The following is a 6,941-nucleotide window of genomic DNA, read 5'->3' as shown; positions in this document are numbered from 1 at the left end:
AAAAAAAGTGTGGTTAGAATATAAGGCTAACATGTGTAATAAAATCATTAAGTGGAGTAGGTTATAAAAGTTAAGGATTTTTTTATTAGGGTTTGTTAGGGTTTATATAAATAATACATGTCAAAGTATTTATAAGAGTGGTCAATTTCATAGTAATAATTGTAAAGAATATTAATAATATCAATGCATGTTATTGCATAAATATCTCCCATGTGATTTGTGATGTAACCTATCTATGATTTTGAGATCTCGTAGCAAGAAGTTGGGAACCATGAATTCATGGAAAAAGAAGATGAGATCTTGATCTACTGAGTGGTCAAAATTTACAATAAAGAACCCTTTGGTCCATGGGGTATAGAAACAAGGACCATCCTAGAGATGAAGAATCTTAATGCTACTATGATTAGGGAGGAAGAAGTTTCCAAAGTATAGAGTGATACCAATTCTCAACATGGTTGAAAGAGACTAGGACATAACGTGACATCGACAAGTTGTAGGATAGAAATAGCCTAGGACTTTATGTGACAAGGACAAGTTTCTTCAATGATATTAAGTTAATGTACATCTAGTATAGAGAGGTGTCTCGAGTGTTATGAGTGGAGATGGAAGCGATAGAGGGGTGACCAATAAAGGGACTACAACTAAGGAAATCATGGCAATGTAAGCTAAAGAGAACCTAGGGTAGAAACCCTAGCTACATGAACTTGAGCAATCTCACCAAGGGAGCTCATGGAGACCCATTTTTCAATCACTATATTCACTTTTTTGGATGTCAGTTTGGATGAAAAAAAAATTATTGTGCACCTTAAGTTGATCCTCAAAACACTATTAAGGAAATTAAACCTTGAATTCTTATCTCTGTAATTATTTTTTAAAGCCTTTTTTCAAAAGTGGCAAAACTTATCATAACTTTGTTATCAATCAACTATGAGGACAGCCATCACTAGTTGCCATCTATGAATGTAGGTTGACGCGTCACTATTATTGAAGGAAAATCATGTCACATGAAATGATTCATCGATGGTCTGTAAGGGAGCAGAATTTTGTTCTTGCTAAATTCCTCTCAATCTTGGGTTATTAACATATTTCCTTACATTTGAGCAAGACAAGATCTTAACTAATTAGATGCAATTTTGGGTTCTTATCCAGAACTAAAAGATAGCTTTAACCAAGATATAAGAAAGATGGTATCCTTATAGTCATCATTGAAGCTATATTTGATGAGGTTATGAGTTTTATAGTAATATTTAACCTTAATCCCATATATATTATAATTATATATTATATTGATTACAATTTAACCTAATTAATTATTTAAATTGTTTGTCATAAACTCTTTATCATATAATAATTTTAACAAAATAATATCCCTGAAAATCACACTGCTTAGTATAATGAATTATTAAAATACTTTAGGCATTAAATACTTATTCTTTTAAGTATAGGCAAAAACTATTGAAGGCCCGTTGATCACACAATAATCTAAAGAGTGATTACAAGTTTAATTAGATGGAAATTTTATTATTAAATGATACGGAAAAAGGAAATGAAATTGTTTATTATTTAATATTGATTCAAAGGGTGTTATAGCTATGACCAAGTTGGCAATCCATCAAAATTAGCGCACATGGTATAGGTAAATAGGGATTTGAGTTGGAATGTACCAAAACCTGTTGATGAAGTATCACATCACATACCAGCGAGGGTGACAAGGGGTTCTGATATGTGAGGTAAAGAAAGGGGGAGGGATCAAGGAGGTCATTTTGACTAGATGCTAGTACGAGAGGGTTCAACTAGATTTTTTTTTTTATTGACTAGATTGAACTAAAGTAAAAGTATATTTATAAAATATTTTATTTGGTTATATTTATTTTTAGATTGAGATTTGTCTTATTTATTGTTTGGAATTATTTTAAGGATTATTTTTGTTAGTCTTTAGGTTTTCTTTTCACTATTTAATAAGAGAAATTGTAAAAAGTTACTCCTTGTTTTTAATTAGGAATTTTAATTATGTACTTCTATGATTTTTTAGCTAGATAATCATAGTGTAATGAATCATAGAGAATAGAATTTTTTACTTATTGTTGTGAACAAAGTATTTAAGTTATAGTTGCTTCAGTGTTTTAATTATAACACATTATTAGTTACTTTATTTCTTTTTGGAGTTATTGACTATTGGAAAGTAAAGGTATTTTTGTTTTGTTTTCCTCGCGAATAATTAATCACAAAATTGACATTTTGTGAAGGGAATTTTTTCTAAAAGTGCAGAGGATATTGGGAAAAAAATATCATAATTTTTTTTAAATAAAACAATAATAGTTTCACTAAATCTATAGTCAAGGATTTTTTTTCTACAAGTGTACTAGAGGCTATAGAATATTAATAATTGAAAATTTTCTTAAGGAAAATGACTACTACTAAAATTGCATAAATATCAATTTTATCAATTAAATAATTCTTAGTAACGATAACTTCACAGTTCAAGTAAAACAAAAACACAATAGAAGCAACTTTATGCTTTAGATCTTATTGGTAAAGCATCACCATTTTCCCTCGAGATCCATGCACTTCATCTATGAAAGCATATTCTATGTACTTGAACTTGCATGTCTCATTTGTGCATGTGGAATCATTTTTATAACATAAAGACAAGGACAATCTATTTTCCATTGTCAATAATTCAAATTACTTACATTTAAGTATATTTAAACGTGCAATGTGTTTCCCTTGTAGCTTGCCCTATAAAACAAACTAGTTAGTTTTGGCCAATGATTAGGCAAGTACAACAATAAAAACTAAATCCACAACATAGCATGGAGTGAAAGAATGACTTAAGTGTTGGGGCATTTAGACACTTCAAATTTAGTTGAAATCAACTTGGATTAATGTGTCTTTACGTAAAAGTGTGTTTCATAGTGTGTTTCTTTAGTATGCATTGGTTGCATTGTAATTTGGCAATCACAATATGTTCTAGACATAAAGTGATTTGATGGCTCATATTCTTCTTGATACTAATGGCTATTGATGTATGACTTGATACCCGATTTTTTCATGATATTTATTTAATGAGCATAGGGGGCTATTTGATGATGCTCAATTTTGAGAAACTCTTTAATGTACGAATTTTCTTTTGCATTAACAAAATTTCCTCAAGTGACTATGTTGATTGGGGCCATGGACTATTTCCCTCTTAAAGGGTTTTAACCATATAAAAATATTGGTGTTGTGATCTTTATGTACCTTAACAGAGGTATGGGTCAATTGTTAAAGTGATTGTGGCCAACCAAGCAATGAACTATGAGTTGGAGGAGATAGTTAGGTCGATGCAGAAAGTTTGATGTTCATCCAAAAAAGAATCCACATAAGTAGGACATGTGGTATGAGTAGTCAACACAATAGTTAATATGTTAGGTTCCATGTAAACAACAAATGGATGATGTAGCTAAGCTGGAATAGACAATGAATCATTAGTCACGAGGATGAAGATCAATTCATAATGAGATATTGGCTTGGATAGGATAAACAAAATCAATGATCCAAGATGTTATCCAAAAGGCTCAAATCCCCCATTTTATAGCACATATCCCCTATTTCAGATTTAACAAAAATGTGTTTTGAGATCCTATTGTGGCCACAACCACCACCCTATTAAAACCTGCTCTGGCAGCAAATTTGAATGGGTCCCTAGAAGTTTGATCCTACACTTCTCCGAATGATTTGTTTTTTAACTCTGTGCCGAGTCAAAGCTTCAATTCTTAATGGTCAAGACCCCCTTTAATAGATCTCTGCTACATGGTTCATTCATGACCCAGCCCAGCCCTTCATTCATTTCCTTCATCGGGACTTTTCAATCCCCGTAAACCTTCACGGTGCTCTATGCTCACGCATATAACCAACCCCCACTCTTTATTATGGTTGTATTTGGATTCAACCCACAAAACCTTCTATCACACCTTTATTCCCATTATAACTCTTTATAATGGAAATGCTTCGCAAAACATGCATAACATACCCTTTTTCGCTTATCACAATCAACATTGACACACAACGCATACCATGATACACCGGACCCGACAGCATTATTAACCATAATATATATATATATATATATATATATATATATATATATATATATATATATATATATAGATATATATATATATATATAGATATATATATATATATATATATATATATATATATATTTGGGTCCGGAGCCTTTCACATATCGCAATCGGCAGGAGTCAAAGCCGAGCCATAAGGCCGATGCGATACAGCAGACCCGACAGGACTATCAAGTATAATACATACATTATCGGGTCTGCTTCCCCAATCGCATATCGCAATCAGCGAAACCCAAGGGTTATATATAAGGTGCGTTGTGATATACCAGACCCGCCGATAACTATGAATTCGGGTATATAGTATTTCAAGTTTTGCCTTATGGTCGGATGCGGGATTTCCCGTGTATTCCCTTGTTTTCGATAAAGTGTTATGGTCCGGTATTTAAAAGGAAAAGTGATCCGGGTGGATATTGGTGGCCACCTGCCAAGTCCCCTTGTACCCCCACCATTGTTTCTTTCAGCTTTTCAGTTTCCTTAATTGTAGCACAGTTTACTATTTTTAGTATTTTTCCAAGTCCTAAACTTTTGGAGCCGTTTTGAGGCCCTAAACGACGTTTTTTGGGAAAACTGGGAGCAACATGGTTCCATGGACTAATGTTTCTCTTCCCAAAGTTGTAGTTCTCGTATAGATCTTTCTAATGAGTTATTGTACGCGTCAAACGGAGATCGTATGCCAAAGTTACGACCCCGGGAAGTTGATGTACCAATTTACCCAAACGCGGCTCACAATTTGGCGTTTCATCTTCTAGGGTTAGGTTTTTGGATGTTTAGGGTTTTCCATTGTTTCTCAACAATAAATAGGCCTTCAAGCCTCATTGTAACACAGTTCAGAGGCATGTAGCCACCACATCTCTTCTCAAAGATAAGCTACCATCGCCCTAGCTGTTTATTTCCATTTTCTGTTTGTAAGCAGATCTCAGTATTTTACATTAATGAAATGAAGTATTATTTCCACTGCATCTTTGTGTTTATGGTTATCTCTGTAATTTGTTGTGTTCCTGTTTAAATCCGGATCAATGGTATCAGAGCGGTCTGTTTTTTTCTCTGTTTTTCTTTGCGTGTCCCCAACGAGGTTGGGATGTAAGGAGTTAGGGCTTGAACTGGTCGAACCTTTACAAGACCAGCCTCGCAAAACCCGACAACCTCCCATGGTGGATGAAAAGAAATACGAGGGAGTAGGAGATCCTATCAAAATCTTGCTCGAAGAAGCCCTCGAGCAACAAAGGAACGCGATGATGGACAACTTTGCCCAGATCCTTCAGCGGCTACCTAGGGGCGACGCATCGGCTTCCCACAGCTACTCTGGAAACGCCACACCGTTTAAGGTACAAGTTAATTTTGAAATCCCCATATTCGAGGGTGAGATAGACGTAAATGTCGTCGATAAATGGTTAAATCTGCTAGAGGGTTATTTTTTTGTTCATGATTTTTCTAGTCAGGAAAAGATTATTTTCACTCTTCTCAAAGCAGCCCCCCATGTCAAGGACTGGGGGGAAACCTACTGCGAGCAGAAGGATGAAAGTACTGGCTCACTATTTTCAGCCGCACCCACCTGGAATTCCTTCCGGGATGCCATCAAGGAGCAGTACTACCCTGTCGGAAGCTATGAGGATCATTACATAAAGTGGACCACGCTGCGGCAAGGAAGGGACCAAGACATGCCAGAGTTTACAAATATTTTCCATACCCTTCGCACAAAGTTGGGTATCAAGGATTCAAAATAGCATTTGATACTCAAATACCACGGATGCCTGCACAAGTACATCGAAGAAGAAATAAAATTCCTAAACATCTCCTCGCTTGGCACGGCATACCGATATGCCATCAAGGTCGAGCAAAAGTTTAAACAGAAGAAGCGAGACTTTGGATCTGCAAATCCGAAGCAAGGGAAAGGTGCCCTCAAACCGCAGAACAAAGGACAAAGCCAAGGCAGGGTGGCCCAAGACAACCTGCCAAAGCTGCAAGCAAAGAACAGCGTCGCGAAGCCGAAAAAAGACACAAGAAAATGGTGTGAGTTCCATAAGAGCTCCACTCACAACACAAGTGAGTGTCGGGCCAAGCAGTCACTGGTGGCTGAGCTAAAGGTTTCAGAATCAGATGCATGTTCTGACTCTGAGTCAGAACCCGACAAGGGGAATGACAAAGGGAAGCAGATTATCGATGCGGAGCCCAATGCCACCGTTGCCACCACGAAGATCCAAAGGGAGGAACCCGAAGATCCAGAGGAGGAGGAGCGTCTCTTCCACTCCCAAATGTGGGTAAAGGGATCCCCGCTACAGTTCATTGTCGACAGCGGGAGCCAAAGAACCTCATTTCGTTAGAGGTCGTGAAGCAGCTGGGCTTACCAACCACAGCACCTCCACAACCGTACACCATTGGGTGGCTTCACCAAGGACGGGATCTTCGCATGAGCCAGTAGTGTCGCCTTCCATACAACATCAAGCCCTTCACAGATGAGGTATTGTGTGACATTACTCCCCTTGAAGTTTGTGATGTATTATTATGACAACCATACTTGTGGAAGCAACATGTTGTGTATGAATCAAGGCCCTGTGCTGTTATTATTACTTTGGGAAATAAGTTGTACAAGATACCGGAGGTAGCACTGCCTACCGCCATCTCTTTGGTTACTGCAAACAATGCAATAAGCTCATTTCCAAAACTGGGAAATTTGTTTCCCTGATGATACGCCCTCAAGGAAAGAAGAAGACGGTGGCCACGCCCTCCAGACAGGGCCCCTCCGCATGACAACTAGAGATGGACAAGGTCATGGAGGAGTATGAGGACATCTTCACCTCCCCCGCAGGGGTTCCTCTA

Source organism: Pinus tabuliformis, chromosome 8 (genome assembly GCF_031772625.1).
Source record: "Pinus tabuliformis cultivar Carrire ecotype Pingquan chromosome 8, CPIR1, whole genome shotgun sequence".
NCBI lineage: Eukaryota > Viridiplantae > Streptophyta > Pinopsida > Pinales > Pinaceae > Pinus > Pinus tabuliformis.
This window is presented reverse-complemented; position numbering follows the sequence as displayed.